Source organism: Ornithodoros turicata, chromosome 2 (genome assembly GCF_037126465.1).
Source record: "Ornithodoros turicata isolate Travis chromosome 2, ASM3712646v1, whole genome shotgun sequence".
NCBI lineage: Eukaryota > Metazoa > Arthropoda > Arachnida > Ixodida > Argasidae > Ornithodoros > Ornithodoros turicata.
This window is the reverse complement of record NC_088202.1, coordinates 5369337-5386038: the sequence shown is the minus strand read 5'-3', so window position 1 is coordinate 5386038 and position 16702 is coordinate 5369337. Positions and strand designations below refer to the sequence as shown.

Sequence of the window (16702 nt, the reverse complement as noted above, 5' to 3'; positions counted from 1 at the left end):
CATGGAGCGTGGAGAAAGCATTGGCGCTTCAGCTCGGAGTGTATTTCAACTACGATGTGCAGTGCATGCCACAAACGTTTCTTATATGTTACAATTCATGCAATGGTATGCGTTCTCATGTATTACACTCATCGTATTATAAATCGTTATCACGTAGTCACAACTACTCCGCTCTATTCGTGGTTGTATTGTTCATAGTTACCCTGGGGTGACAATAAGTTTCACGGCCATGTGTTTCAAATGTTTCTTTTTTTCTGTCTTTCTATTCCTTGGTTTCACAGATACTGAAAAACCTGCTGCTGCTGCTCTAGGCAACATGGTGTTATTGGGCAACTGGGTTATCATACATTCACTTGTGGACAGCTAGGTTTATTATGCCAGTTCCGGTGGCACAAGAAAATTAGCGGCCTTATCTAATTCATGAACAGATGGCCGACCTGCACATGAAGCTTTGAAGGCAGTTCAGCACCTGACATGGTACAGCATGAAAAATTAGGATTGTTGAAAAATGACCTTTTTATTTCACAGCTATTTTGGCCACATCAGCACAGAAAGAGGAACAAAGCACCCCCAACGGTAAACAATAAGTGGCATGCCTGTTTGCGTTCTATCACTCCTCTACAAACTGGGGTAAATTGAAAGGTAGGTATCCCGTTAGCCCTTTCTTAGTCTGCCATTTGATGCTGATTATTTCTATTTGGTCCACATTTCCTAAAATTTCATACCCAACCACTGTGCTTTTGAGTCCCTATTTGTGAGTCTTGATATTGTTCCTTGCATCTTCTTCTACATGTGTTCGTTAGGATAAGCTGAATACTACAGGGTAGGCACAACAGACATACTTCTGTGCTTTCGCGTACTTTGTCCACGTACGTGCATTGTGCTTTTTCAAGTGCACAGATTCAAACAGTGTGTTGAGCGCTTCAGTTTATACATAAATATGTCTTGTCTGTTCGTATGCCTTACCACTCAATGTTCCTAATTTCGTGTTTTGTTCTGATTTTAGGAGCCGTTGCAAGCTGCCGTGCTGCAGAAAGTTACTGCACTGTACACTTCAGTGAATATATTGTCTTATGAACACAGAACATGTGGTGCGGGTGTCTCATAATGATACAGGCCGAATATGATTCCATAAAATGGTAGACCGTAATTTTTACAGGCTGGTGCGTGTTCCTATAATACAGTGCCCGATCATAATAACGGTGAACCATTAAACAGCAAGAACACGGTCCCATCGATGGGGTGAACACGTAATGTAGGAATACAGCGACATGTGAATTTCATGAGTTTGTGTCGTATATCTCGAAAACACTTTCCTGTCATTGTCACAGTGTTCACAATTAATACAGCTGCCATGCATTTTAACGTTTTTTTCACGGAATATTTTTTGCAGTGAACTGGCACTTGTCTGCCTCACATCTTTCACAGTATCCTGTACAGTTGCAATATGATTTTTAGAACCACACATTTAGAAAACTAAGAAGAAATGGAGGGGGCCTGGCCCGTGGCCCAAGGTATCTCTGGTGGATAGACTTCGGCCAGACAGTAGGTAGACTTGCTGTCACCAAATGCCGGTAGACGTTCTACAGAAAGTTGTGTTCCAATAGCCCATAGAAAGGTGACGTGGGTGGTAGACAGTCTTGATACTTTCTACACACAGCCTCATGGCTCGGTGATTAATGTTCTACCGACTTATTCATTTCGAAAGACAATCAATGTTTTTGTAAGGGCGGTGCATGGAGTATCCATTGAAATCATTCAATATGTATTTGTACCCTTATATTTGCTTGTATTTTCTGTTAGTAGTGGCTAGTTCCATCTCAAATCGAACAATCCGGTACACTTGATGTCTCGAATGAACGGGAAAAATATATGTTGAACCCATCGGTAAGTTAGGAGAAATAAACGCTTTCCGTGTCCTCTGCGCTGCGCGATTCGGGAAGTAGGAGAGGAGGAAAAAACTGCCTCTCATAAGGCGACGTCGTCGCGAGCGGGTTTGAGCGTTCGCTACAGGGCCATTTCTTCTCGCATTATAGTAATTTCTTGATCTGGCTTTAGACCACTTAGGGCACAATAGGATCCTTCGTTGGCAGTGCTGTATCGGTTTTTGTTTGTCTGCAAAAAAATATCAAAGTTGACTCAGAGTACCGAAAAACACCATATTCACTGCAGCTTTGCGGACGATGTACAAAACGGATAAGACTGGGCTTTATGCCGTTTAATTTGTCGTTCATGTGGCTATCGAATGATGTATAATTTGTTGCTCTACTCTGTCAGGAACGTAAGCGATACCTCTTTCAGTAACACCATACCACGGAAAAATGACGAATTTCGGAAGCCTTTATCTAAAAAACCCCACAAAAAACTTGCCTCAAAAATTTTATATGTTGTAGGTAGTTCCTTAGACTATGCACAGAAGAAAAATCAAAAGTCGGACTTTATCGCTAGGCGCACTGTGAATTTTTTGCCAGCCCTATACGCGGAGCGCATTCAAGCCGGGCACCGTGTCCCGCGTGTTGCAAAATCGAATTTTCCAAAGGGACTTTCAACTTCTGTCTTAATTGCTATCATTTGAAACCGTTCTGAGCGCTTGCATTCATAATAGTGTTGTAATCGCTGAATGTAACTTGTGGAGCAACCATATGTGCTCACATTTTTTGCGGGATGACACACATGCATAGCAAGTGCTGGGAGCCCGTAAAGAACAGAATGCTTTAGAATACTTTTACGTCTTTATAAGAGGTATATTTGTCCATGGTGATCATATCGAAGCACATTTAGAGTACACAGAATAACAAGAATTTGACAGCGAAGAAGACAAGGTGACGAAGGTAAGAAGGTAACGTAAGTTATGCAGAGCATTCCGGGTGGATGAGAGTGCTCGTGTCATGAACTGCTTTAGGCCGTTGTGGAAGCCACTTTCCTTAATGTTACTTGTGATGGCAGGTTCTTGTCAGATTTTCTATCAAATGTGGGCAACATTGCTGCGTGTTGTGATTCAGCCACCTTTGCTGTGAAGTACTTGAAGCAGCTTCTGCATAGCTGGCCCATTTCTGTTACGCCTTCGGCTTGATCTGCTGGAACCACAGTCTTTATGGCAGCTACGCCGATCTCCGAAGCAAAGCGAAAATCCTTTGTCTATAGCACTTTTTTATTGTGTATGAGGCGGTAGTCAGCGAAATCCACACGATCAGCACTGTACAACGAAGAGACCATGGAGGTAGGTGTGATACCAGGACGACACACTACAGTAATGCAGATGTCGTCGCACTTTCTGTATAAGGGCACTCCATGCACTTCTGTAGTCGAGAAGTGAGTGAAGCGTCTTCTGTGTGTAGGCGAAACTTTGCGCAAGGTGTCTTCAGGGAGTAAATGCGATTAGGACCTTCCCATGGTCGCAGCATGTCGAACCGAATAACATATTGGAAAATCGGGCTGTTTCGGCAAGGTTCACAAAAGGCACCATGAATTAGCCTTGAGTGTGTGCGTATGACACTACAACATTTTCCTCAGTGCAATTTCCCCCGTCCGAGGTCATGGGGCCGTAGGAAAGGAAATGTTTCAAAGAATACTGGAAGTCACTGCGTCCCTCCTGCCATAATGCATACAGTATACATGCTTGTTTAGAATAACCCTGAACAGATATGCCTCTTACAAACATGTAAAATCATTCTGTTCTTCCCGGGCTCCCAGCACTTGCAATGCATATGTGACATCCCGCAAAAAATGCGAGCACATCTGGTTGCTCCACAATCTAGATTCAGCGATTACACCATTGTTATGAACGCAAACGATCAGAACCTTGAAAAGGAAACCTTGAAACCTCAGAATGGTTTCAAATGACAGCAATTACTTTCTATATTAAGACAGAAGTTGAAAGTCCCTTTGGAAAATTCGATTTTGCAACACGCGGGACGCTGTGCCTCCGCTTGAATGCGCTCCGCGTATAGGGCTGGCAAAAAATTCACAGTGCGCCTACCAATCAAGTCCGAATTTTGATTTTGCTTCTGTGCATAGTCTAAGGAACTACCTACAACATATAAAATTTTCGAGGTAAGTTTTTGGTGGGGTTTTTTAGATAAAGGCTTCCGAAATTCGTCATTTTTCGGTGGTATGGTGCTACTAAAAGAGGTATCGCTTACGTTCCTTACACAGTAGAGCAACAAATTATACATCATTCGATAGCCCTATGAACGACAAATTAATCGGCATAAAGCCCAGTCTTATCCGTTTTGTACGTCGTCCGCAAAGCTGCAGCGAATATGGTGTTTTTCGGCACTTTGAGTCAACTTTGATATTTTTTTGCAGACAAACAAAACCCGGTACAGCACTGCCAACGAATGATCCTATTGTCCCCTAAGTGGTCCAAAGCCAGATCAAGAAATTACTATAATGCGAGAAGAAATGGCCTTGTAGCGAACGCTCAAACCCGCCTTATGAGAGGCAGTTTTTTCCTCCTCTCCTATTTCCCGAACCGCTCAGCGCAGAGAATTCGGAAAGCGTTTATTTCTCCTAACTCACCGATGGCTTCAACATATATTTTTTCCCGTTTATTCGAGACATCAAGTGTACCGGATTGTTCGATTTGCGATGGAACTAGCCTAGTACTTGTGTAATTTGTACATGATCACTGCTCGTTGGGTTGGATTAGGTTATGACAAACAAACCGGAACACCAATTAACAGGCGCAGGCATTAAAATACACAACACAGTATTGAACTAATTTTCTTTTCCTAGATACGTCCTCCGGTTAACGACCGCTGGACGTACACAAATGACCGTCCGTGGAAGATCCCTAGATGACACTTTCAGGCTCTCCTCCTGACACCCGTCACGAACGAGACGAGGGCAGTACCTGTCGTGTACTTCATATGCAGTCCTTTTTACTGCTCCTTGTACATTTCCACGAATCTGAGACAGCTATAGAAAGCTTCTACCAGTCACTTTTATCATCTGCTTCAAAACCTGCAAGGGGTCCTGGGAGTGTTTGTCAAACCTTGCCGTCGCATTTGTCCAAACTTGGTTAATCTTCATGTATTGTTAAAAAGTGTGGTGACGTGGCTAAAAGTAACAAATAGAGACCGGTCAAATGACCATGTGGCCTTTCCGGCTTGCCGTTCGTCGGGGGAGGGCATGAACTGTGTACGCGGTAAATAAACTCACTTCGCTGAAGCTAGTTTTGTTTTGCTACGGCTTCCCCGTTGGTAAGGCGGACTAGTTGCGCCGATGAGGCGGATATTTCCCCCAAGCTTTACCACAAGCTTAGCAAGTAGAGCAAACATGTACCTTAAAGGGACCATGAAATGATTTTCCAGAATTCCGAGTACTCTGCAGGAAACCGTTCTCATGATCCATCACTATCGTACACACATCGGCTTTTAACCGTATTCAGTACAACGGGAGCGCAGTTATCAGACAAAAATAGCAGGGCGTGATCGCTGGATATATGCCTTCGAAGTGGGCTTACGTCATCGCCATCCAGCCGACTGTGAACGAGGAGGAGGACACACCCCGCCGGACCACATGGATGCATGGTTTCGGTTTGGACAACAACGACGTCGTATATCTCCTGTCGAAATCACTTGAAATATGGCAAAAGGCAAATTATCAGCAATTGAGGAAGAGGTTATGCGACACGTGCAATGTGTCGTTCGGTACGCAGCAGCTCGTAAAATGTCACCGACAAAGGTATGTTCTGATGAAGAAGAAGTTCAAAGAGGAAAACGTGCTCCGGTAACCATGCTGACAGTCAACGGCTATATTACATTTCTCGTAAGATTATGTGTCAACGGTTAGTTACATTCTCGTGTCCAAGTCAAATTAAAACATATTTCATGACAAAGTATGCAAGCTTGTTTGAAAATTTTGCACTTTGCTCGCAAAAGCCCGTCCGCGAATCGACTACATGTTCTGTGTATGATGTCACGGCCAGTTCGCCTCGGAGGCGGGCCATAGTAGCTGCCGTCCACGCATGTGGTAAATATAGAATATTTTCGCTATTTGTACGATTTTCAACTTCATATTTCACAGAGTGAATGCTTTAGTACAGGGGAACTAATTAAAGATGACCATGGGCTTTTCAAATATCCTTTAATGGTCCCTTTAAGAAATTATCAGGCTCGATCATTAGTTCGTAGTATTCGATTTTGCCATGCCGACACTGCGGTGTTGGAAATTTATCGTTTGTCACTTGCCGTTTGTAGTCACAACGTTGTGTTTCCGAATGCGCCTTGCATTTTGTTGAATTAAAAAAAAGATAATATTGGTGCGCTAATGTAGATGGATTGTCAAGTGGAGAAGAACGAACACTTCTGACATCATCTTGTGTTTGAATTTAATGGAGCAGCAATGGCAGCGGACATGACTCGGACAATGGATGGCTCGGAAAGCTCGACGACTCGCAGCGGATTTGTGCCAAGGGGATGAAACTCGCGAGTTCCTTTGCGGACTAAAGTGAGGCGCTGCGAGCCTTTCGCGTCATCAAACGTCATGAAACGTCAAAATTGTTACGTCGAAGCGCGAGTTCTCTACCGAGAGCATCCCATTGGCTCCTGCGGCCGCTCTCCTGGTATGCGAGCGCTCATTGGTCCGTTTGAAATTATAACCTTTTCGTGGCGCGGGAAAGCGGGCACCGCCGCGTCTGGGGTGCCGGAGCAGTTCGCCGTAAAGTTTCGAAATATGGTGCAGCAGGGACGCACGCATAGCATCTTTGCCGGTACAGCTTTGGATGGCTTTTAGTGCCAGTCGATACCGACTCTGCAAAACTCGAATCCTCTTGGATACTTCTGCAAGTAAATTCAGTGATAGATAATTGGAAGGCGCAGGTCTGCTTCGCTTGCTTGGCGCGACAACGATTCAAGAAGGATCAATACTGTGTTTTTCCACTCGATGGCAGGTAAGTCAGTTCCTATTCCATTCTGCCACTTAGCGTAGCATAGCATAGCACCGCACCTGTGGCATATACTCAGCATTTCGGCCGGTAGAATTTTTAGTTTTCACGTTTTCTGATCCCTATTCTGGTCTTTCTTGCTCAGGTATCAACTAGGTACTGCTCAACTCATATCTGCTTCAGAAAAGTATCGGCATGGACGCAATAGAATGGATATGCCACTCTGAGTGGTTGGAACATCATCTTTTGGCCTAGCAGCTGCACAGCCTTGACGGGTACAGACGGGTCAGCCTTGACATGTGACACTATACAAGCAGCAAAGGGATATGGACATGTTTCCTGTCATGCTGGATTTGTGAATGTGTGTGCCTGTGCAGTGAATTTACTGATCTACTGTGAAGTCTTCCACTTGAGACATCAGCTAACAGTGAATGTGAAGTTGCTTCGGATATTACTCGAACTTCAGAAACAATGTTCATGTAAAGTTCGTGTTTGGCGCAGATACAGAAGACTGCATATGTGTGATTTGGAAATACCAATCCCGAAAAATAAAGCACCTTGTGCAACAGAAAGAGCCAACGCTTCCGCGTTTTATTTATTTCACTGGATGCGAACGAAAATCCAGAACCGCCAAAGCGGGGAGAGAACAGAGGGGAAAGGGAAAGAGAACCCCTCGGCAGCGTCGCTTTACGTCACGCGTCACCCATGGAGACAAAATAAAACAAAGCAAAAAACTACTCTACCGAGGCCCAACGATTGGCTCGACGTCTGAGGTCACGTGAGTTTTTCCCGACAATAGAAATATACTACACGTTCATTCCCCTGTTTGTGCCATGTGCGAGGAGAATGGCCATGCCGAGGAGAAAGCATGGACTAAAAACATCGTTGCACGAGCTGAAACGACGTTCACTGCTTAGCGCCGAAGCAAGAAAGAGCCCGGAATAATTTCGACTGTAGCTCCGTAAAGAAATCGAAGTTCTGAATTATGATAATAAGTACGAAATTAACATAGCGTGTAACGTAATTTGAAGTCAACTTGTTTTTGTATTTTAGTGCCCCTTTAACTCAAAGCCAGCAGATTTCTTCAGATGGGAAATAGGAAAGCTGCCCCATACTTTTTTGTCTTTGTTGATCTCAAATGAATATCTAATAAAACGTTTTTCACGGGGAAAAAGGACACTGCGATATTATGTACCCAACTGTATAACCGAGTTACATAAAGTCTGCACACTTCTGCGATTTACTTACTTTCGCTTCCAGTGAGGGACGGCGTCACCGTCGGAAAATTGTTTTCTTTTCCCCCGAGAAAAAAGTTTCCCCCGCTAGGGAAGCGATGTATTCGGCGCCATCGTGCAGTACTGGTAGCGAACGAGAAAACCATCCGCACTGCAAAAATGCAGCAAGTTTCTCGAATTTGCGTACTGCAATCAATTCCTAGACTATTACTGTAGGGAATGACATCATTTTGGCCCAGATATCGCGGTCGTGCGTGCATCTTCCATAGACTTCCATGTAGCCAAGACGCGACTGCAACATTTGTGCGTGCGAAAGGCACAGCTCCACAACTGCAGCTCTGCACAGCTCCAGCTACGTTTCAGCGAGTCATGGACACCGTACTGGCTGGGTTAAAATGGCAAACCTGCATTGCGTGATATCCAGTACGTCTTCATCTTCGCCATCCTGCCGAACTGCCCCCGTGACGTCATCCTCGGAATGGCTCGGAAGCGGTCATCGCCTTCACCAACGGAGTAATTTCCTTGGAGACGCCAGAAAGGGAAGACGGCGATAATGCGTGGCTGACATGTATAAGCACACCCTTCTGCAAGTACTACAGGTTTTGAGTGACTGTTTCGCCACTTCGTCCAAACAGCGACAGACGTCGGTAGGAAAGTTTTTCAAACTTTAATTCGCCGACAATCAGTGGATCGCTTCATCCTTTCCCTAGATTCCCTAGATAAACTGGAGGGGAACACGCCTGTGCACGTTTCGTAACAGAAATTTAGTGAGGATTACAAGAACCCTGTGTACAAAAATTCCCGATAGGCTGGCTTTCTTAGGAGTGAGCCCGCCCTAAAAGGGACCATGAAATTTTCCCAAACCCCCCGCCATTTGTATGCCTGGAAACGGCGCTTCGTGTGGAGAAACAAACCTGCTAGAAATTTTTCCTGGCGAAATTGGTCCATTCTATAAAAAGCGCGCCGTTCGAGTTTCTCTTGCGCATTCGTCCTCTCCCACGTGCTCCCTTGCCACTTTCCTACGTGTCGACCAACTGCACGTGCTGCCAAATGTCACTCGTTACGTCACCGCTGTTGTGCGATGCTAAGCAATGTCCGTCGACAGCAGCATGGTGCCTTTCGCATGCACAAAGGTTGCAGTCGCGTCTTTCCAATACTGAGGCATGTCGCTTGTCTTCGTTGCAGGTGTTCGGGTAACACGCAATAATGAATTGGTTTGTTTTGTGTGTGTGTGTGTGTATGTGTGTGAATCTTTCCATGTACTTGCGTTGGCAGTATAACCCATCAGATGCAGCCAGCCTAGGCGAAAATCTGGACTTGTCCCAGTTGGATGTTTGATGGTCCTGGAATAGTTCCAGTTGAATGTGGATGGTCCCAGCTGGACTCCCAAGTGGAGTGGCTGTTCCGCTTTGGTGACACCAGTGGTACCACTCTGGTCTCAGATGGTTCCAGAAGTTCCAGCTGGAGTCTCACAGGTACCATTTTGTTCTCAGAATGGTCACTTGAGATGCCGAGTTGGGCAGCTTCCCAGCTTCCCCCTTTGAGATTTCGTCTCGTCCACACTTGCCATATATCCTTCTGGTGTTGTTTGGTTCTGGTTTGGTGGTCTGATCTATTTTAGCACACGCATGATCTCTTTGTATTACTTTTTATCCAGGTGCGCGTGTCAGCGATCAAATATATGCTGTATCCTTGTAACTTCAATTCGTGCACATATTCCCACCTCAAGGTGAATATCATCAGAAGATATTAAGTACCAGAGATATGTAAAAAAATACATCTCAACAACAACAAAACCTAAGCTGAAAAACTAGAAGAAAGAAAACGAAAAAAAAAAACAAGAAAAGGTAATTGCAGAGGTTGATGCAAGACGCCAGCTGGTGAAGACGCCACGGCGGCTACAAATTCAAACTTCAAACGGCGAGAGCAGGCGAGAGCCGAGAGGGACAGGAGAGGGCGAGAGTGGTTGTTGGAACTTGGCAGAGACTTGGACCAACTTGGACAGCCGCCGGCTCTAAGGCGAAACGCACCGCTTCGAAAATATCGTCGCCAGTGGCGCGGCTGATCTGAGTATCCCTAATTGGCTGCGTTATACATGTGTAAATATTTGGATGCTCATTGGTCTCTGAGAACTGGCGCCAGCCTTCCTTCGCGCTGATTGGGCGAGAGTTATTTGATTGAGGCGCGGGGATCTGAATGGTCAGTCGAACGGAAGAGAAAGAAAAACGACGGAGGAGACTTCATGTCTGTCCGGCCACGCGTGTTCTTTCGGACTACAACCGTTGTGCTCGCAGACACTAGCGTGTAGTTCAAAGAGGGTTTTGAATGCCTTACATTTATACCCCTGTCACACGGGCATTTCGATCCTTCTCGAATCCGATTTGCATCGAACTTCCCGAGCACGCTCGAGTTTTGACGCTGCTACACGGCCACTTTCAATGCGCATTGAATGGTTGACGGTGTCGAGAATATAGGCAAATGAATAGACGGAACTCATTAATTTCGCGTTTCCTATATAACAGCGATATTAGTGGTTTTATCGTATACCGATGTAAGCATCATTTGCAGCTTCGCGCGCATGTCCGTCTTAAGTTATGACAGTTCACCGGGGTCGGGGATGCAAATGGCGGCCGTCGAGCCGTCTTGAAATTCTCAATCCTAATATGGGAACTGTCTTGAGTCAAGCAGGATCAAAGTTCGATCCTGCTTGGAAGTGGCCGTGTAGCACCATCCGATCTGCATTGGGTTCAAGCAGGTTCGGTCGAGCAGGATCGAAAATGCCCGTGTGACAGGGGTATTAGATTGCGGTGAACTGCTCATGTGAAAACGGAATGGCGCATCCAGCTGATAATCACAGCAGCGGGAAGAAGAACGTGACAGGGAACTGATGGTGAAAGAATTCCTGCACCTCCAAAGCACACAAAAATCGTTCGAGAAGAAGTCTACACTCGTTGCGATGTCCAGCAGGTGAACGGTAAGACAAGTTTGGTCACTTTTTGTTTTCGAAGGAAGTAGTGCAGGTTTATCACGTTAAGTGTATTACGTAGAGTATTTATGAGTCACTCGGTACGTTAGCGGCTTTCATAGTGCAGTGCATTGCCGTAACTTGTGCGTTTCGTATATGCCGCTAATCAAATTATGTGTGGTTATGTTAGTTGCCCTCATGCACGTCGCAGTCGTTCATTCACTGTGATCTACGAACATTTGTGACACGTGTGCTTTGGTATTCAACTACGAAATCACCGTTGGTTCTTAACAGTGATTTCCGTTCAGAGTTACGATCATCAATAGATTGTTTTTGTTTTGTTTTACTGCTCCCGCAGCCATCGGTAACAACAACGACGCACCTGGCCCAGCTGTTTTCGAAAACTGTATACCTGTACCAGAGGAGGCACGGTTAGCCGGTTTCGCCGCCGCGAAAATAGTGTCGCCGCTGGCATTTCCCGCCAAATTCCCGCCACTTGCTTTTCATTGGCTCCGGTCCCCCACGTGACCATTCTCGATCATGATTGGCTGAGGCTCATTTAACCGGTGGATTCGGTCGCGTTCGTTTCCTTCGAGGCGCCGACCCGTTTGACCGTTGTGCAGCTGGCGTCTATGCGGGCAGGCGGTCATTTCGTTTCGTGGATTTGGAAGATGTTCGAGCCACAGACGAACGCCGGAATGAAAGGTAAGCAGACAAACGTATAGTCCATGTCAGTGATCAGACATTTAATACTGCCGCCTAACAGTGTGTATACCTAAGTACCCTTTTCCGATATTTAGTTTCATGTGCCACGTGGAGCACCATGTTAGTAGCGTATCGAGGTCTGTAATAAGTCGGAGTCAGAAGTGGTACATACTTTTCGATAGATAACACAATCCTCGGCGTAGAGATGAACAGAAGAGGAGAAGAGGTTAGGAAGGTCGTTGATATAAGAAAAAGTAATGGGCCGAGAATGGAGCCTTCCCAAGCAGTACAATGTACTAAAGTCGAGTGCAATAGGGGTGGACGGGTAGGTGGAATGCCTTGAACAAGCTCGTGCAACTAAATAATATTGGTAAGACACATACCGCCCACCCCTATTGCACTCGACTTTCAGTACATTGTGCTGCTTGGGTTGCGATACACCAGGTAAGACAGAAGTCCCATTGTTAGTAACGACATACTGTAAGCGATTAGATAAGAAAGAGTGTATCCAGACTATAACATTTTTGTCATCGTTAAGTCTTGTTAATTTGAGAAGTAAATACCTGTGCGTGACTTTGTCAAATGCTTTAGATAGGTCAATGAATATGCAATCTGTGCAGGTCCCAGGATCAAGGGCCTGATGAAGGTCATCTAGGAAAGAGACCAGTTGGATTTCGCAAGAGAAATGTTTCCTAAATGCATTTGACTATGGTGAGAAAACGAGTTAAATTCAAGATGCTGGACCAAGTGGGAGTAAATTATATGTTCCATTATTTTGCAGGGAATGCTAATTAAAGAAATTGGGCGATAGCTACTTGCACAGTGTGTATCACCATATTTAAACAAGAGAACCACCTTCACGACAGACCAATCATCAGGAATGCAACCAGACTCTAGCGACTGCATAAAAATGTTAGTTAGAAATAATGCCGAACATGTGGCCGTGTTTTTCAAAAACTTTGTATTAAAATCATCATGCCCAGACCTAGCAGATAGTTTGAGAGTATCAACTATCTTAATATTGACGTAGGTAGCAATTAGTATAGGATCCATAATAATGTAATTGCGAACACTCAATTCGGGAAGGGTGTCGGAAGTAACAGAGGAAAAAGCGTTAGCAAATGCATCGTTCAATGCATTAGCACACTGTGATGGGGGTATTACAACACCGTCTGGAGTACGTAATGTGATTTCTGTGTTATTCTTTCGATTTACAAAGTTCCAAAACTGCTTTGCGTTGCGTTTACAGCATTTCGGGTAAAGTGTTCTTAAAATAGTTATTGTTGGCATCATGAAGCTCTAGCCTGTAAGGTTTCAGGGCTTTCTAATAGGCGTCCAAACTTGACCGGCTGGGAGATAGCTTTGAGCGACGAAATAACCGTTTCTTCCTGTTAAGAAGTCGTCTAAGCCTTTTGTTGAACCATTTATGGATGAGCTGCTTCACCTTGCTCCCGAACATAGATGCCAGTTACTTTCAAGCAAACGGAGTGGAAAGTCAGCTAAATAGAAATTGAGGTATTCATAAAGTTCATCATTTATAACAGCAAAGCTAGCATTTTTATAGTCCATGATTATCTTTTTGTCCATTCCACGCCCGACTGAAGTATTAATGTAATAATGAAGTATAGAGTGATCACTAAGCCCGTCGAAGTGGGAAAGCCTATCAACAGCTGCTTTCGAATTGGGATCGAACATGTCGCATGGCCGCCAATACAATAAGTGAGGAGCCAGTTGATGAAGGAACGAGAGTAAAGTGTGACCAACGGTACATCATCACTTTCAAATTTAGTAATCATATGGTCTGGCTAGCGTCAGTGTCCAAGATAAATGGAGCGTTCCCCCTATCAACAAGATCGGGTGTTGAAGTTAACAGCAAGTCGAGTACGTTGGAAGATGCCTGGGTTTCTCTAGTAGGACTTGTAACTAACTGTGAAAGGTTAAATGTGTTACATATTTCTATGAAGGTAGTATATTCATGCGATGTTGACATAACGTGTGTGTCATGGGCTTGCCAATTGATGGAGGGATAATTAAAGTCACCCGTAAGGAAATATAGGCAAATGGGGATATCGTGCCACAACCAGATTAGGTACATCAGGTAACTGATATAAGATATTTCCACATGAAGGCGGCCTGTAACATACCCCAATTATCATCCTCCTGTGTTTACAATCCGCACTTACCCAGATCATTTCTAAAGGTGAGTTAATATCAATCAACTGAGAGCTCATATGATTAGATACCGCAATAAGGACACCGCCTCCAGTTCTTTGACCTCGGTCTTGCGATAAATGTTATATAACTTGTCGCAGTGAAATAATTCTCTGTTGCATATTTTGGATGATAGCCAGGTTTCGGTTAGAATGACAATGTCTGCATCACACGAGTCCAATAATCCAGCATAATTCATATCGATGCCTAGTAATGCTCCGAATATTAGTGTAGAGAACACAAATTTGTGAATGCGATCAGTTCTGCTTAATTAACCGTGGTTGCAATGGCTGATCAAGGAGGGATTGTCAAAGACAGGACATGATTGAGCATTATTATTAGGACAATCATTTTGCGCTGCAGGAGTGTTTGAGGCTCCAGAAACACCGAATGTCTTTGAAATTCCCAACACTGCCAGTAGGTGGATCGTAAACGAAACACTTGTCCTTAGCATTAAGCTTAATATCGCGAACTTTGAATTTCTTCCCAGCAATACGCGTAGACAGTGAGAAATCGGGAGCAAATGACACAGCATTAACGTTCTGTTTAGGTTTTGTTTGGAGTATAAGATCACGTGTCTAAAGGATGTGAACTTCACAATTATAGGATTCCCGCTAATTCTATAGGTGCCTATTCTGTGTGTACGTTCTATAGTGTCGCTTGCTATCTTTAACCCAATCATTTCATCAATGACGCCTAGAACTTTCTTCTCGGATTCATCCCATCTCTCACCATCAACGTCTGTGATGCCATGAAAGATTAAATTGTTTCGCCTTGATCTGTCCTCCTGATAAGTTAAGCTTGCGCGAATTAGTTCATTTTCAGCTCTGAGTTGTAGCTGAATCTTTATTTATTTCGGACTTTACGGTGTCAACTTCAGAAGCTTTGGATTCGACAATTTCCAGTCGTGTGCTGATATTAGTAATCCTTTCTGTACTATCGTTTTGTGTGCCTTGTACTGATTTAACAGCCGCGAGAAGGTCTGTCTGTCCTTTTTCAAGTGATGCTGAACGTGTCACAAGGACTGCAGAACGAGAGTTAAGTTCATGTAGCACCTGTAAGATTGTATCAAGCTGCTTCGCTTGCGTGTCCGATTTTGGGGGTCCCGGATTTAGCTCGACGTCGCCCGACAGAAGTAGTAGACGTTTAAAGGCATCATAATCATTCCGAGCCAGTTGGCAAAGTTACTTAGCATACAGAAGATAACGCGAATATGGTAGAGCTGTGTAAATGTTGTTGATTTATCTTGACGTTCGACGAAAAAGAAAAATTATCGGCCACGAATAACTCGCTCCATTCATACACACAGAAATCGCAAGGCCGAATGAAATTGTTCCTGTCGTGCCTTCTACTGCACAGGAGTGCATTGTCGCAGATCCCACAGCACCACATCTTTTTGAGAAAACTGCATACTGCATAGCGGGTGCATGCATTCAAGAACGAGTGCCTGTTATTCAAAGATTAAAAGTCACTTCCATAATTAACTGAGTCATTCTTTCATGCAGAAGTCCCACAATTCACAAATGTGGATGTTGAGCCCTCCGTTGCACATGAATTGATGGTGATTGATCCGTCACACTCATACACTGGTACTACATCTCACTTTCTATACCAGCTCTCAGATCACGGCAAGTATGAGAGATCATGTATTACAGGTCATGTAGTAGTCGGTGAGACTGCAGAAATGGAAGATATGACAGCCTGTACAAGTGGTATGTATTAAAGAGTATGAATAAGTGTAAGAAATGAAAATTCAGGTTGATCTTGATGCTGTTGATTTTACACACACACAAATTCCACTGGAAGGTGAAACTGTTGAGCTCGACCCTTGCGCTACACAGGAGTACATTGTGATGAACCTTGTCGATCAACCGGTGCTCCTTCCTGGTAAGAAAACTGAAAGCTGAACATATGGTAGTTTGTTTTTGCATAATTGGCTTCATTCGATTCGGTATAGCTGGAACAGGTTTGAATAACGGTACGTCCGAGAAGATGACATAAAAATGCCATTTGTATTAGATCACACAGTAGTTGGTGAGGTTTGTGAAATGAAATATGCCCGCGTGTCGATGAATTACTTTAGCTACATGGCTTGTGAGACAATATCACATTTCTCAACAGACCACATACTGTTCGACAATGAAGGTGAAAGGGAGGCCAACACTTCATCGGTCTCGGCGACCCATTGTAAGTGCTACTCCCAGTAGCAAGTATGATTTTTATTTCTTGGTGACTGATGATTGACAAATATTTTTGCAGTTGAAAACTCTGATGCAAACCGTTCCCTGGATGTGAGTGGACTGCTGTCCAGCTCTCTGACTGCTGACACTGGTAAGAGTTCTTGTAGCCGTGAAAATGGATTATGAACAACAAAGTCATATCGAATATCTGCAAACACTTCCAAGATAATTTGTAACACTCTCATAGAGCTCATTTCCTTCAGTAGATGTTCCGCCCAGCTGCAGCAACGCAGTTGACATACCATCATATCAGGACCGCCTGCTCTGTTGTGGTAAACCTTGTCAGTATGAGTTATTCGTTGCTGATCTGAGACGCAGGCTGAACGTTGCAGAACAAAGTCTGTCAATTGGAGCAGAAACTGGAGGCTCTTGAAAGTGAGCGCTGCGTTTTCGAAATGGTGGACCCACTGCTTAATGTTGGCTCTATTTTCAGAAGACCCACGACTGCTCCTGTCAC

The 16702-nt window shown here is 44.4% G+C and overlaps 1 protein-coding gene and 2 long non-coding RNA genes across 5 annotated transcripts in view; 2 read left to right on the top strand and 1 right to left on the bottom strand.

Annotated features, from left to right (window-relative positions):
• LOC135383030 (integumentary mucin C.1-like) overlaps nucleotides 1-16702 on the bottom strand; it is a 73527-nt gene that overhangs the window by 37281 nt on the left and 19544 nt on the right. The window lies entirely within an intron of this gene.
• LOC135383029 (uncharacterized) lies at nucleotides 11681-15535 on the top strand. 2 transcript variants are annotated; one of them, XR_010419624.1, is made up of 3 exons: nucleotides 11681-11794; nucleotides 12415-12505; nucleotides 15315-15535. It is a non-coding gene; the product is annotated as an uncharacterized LOC135383029 (long non-coding RNA). The 2 variants fall into 2 exon arrangements; XR_010419623.1 differs by lacking the exon at nucleotides 15315-15535 and adding an exon at nucleotides 12576-12856.
• LOC135383028 (uncharacterized) lies at nucleotides 16050-16603 on the top strand. Its single transcript, XR_010419622.1, has 3 exons — nucleotides 16050-16192; nucleotides 16265-16336; nucleotides 16452-16603. It is a non-coding gene; the product is annotated as an uncharacterized LOC135383028 (long non-coding RNA).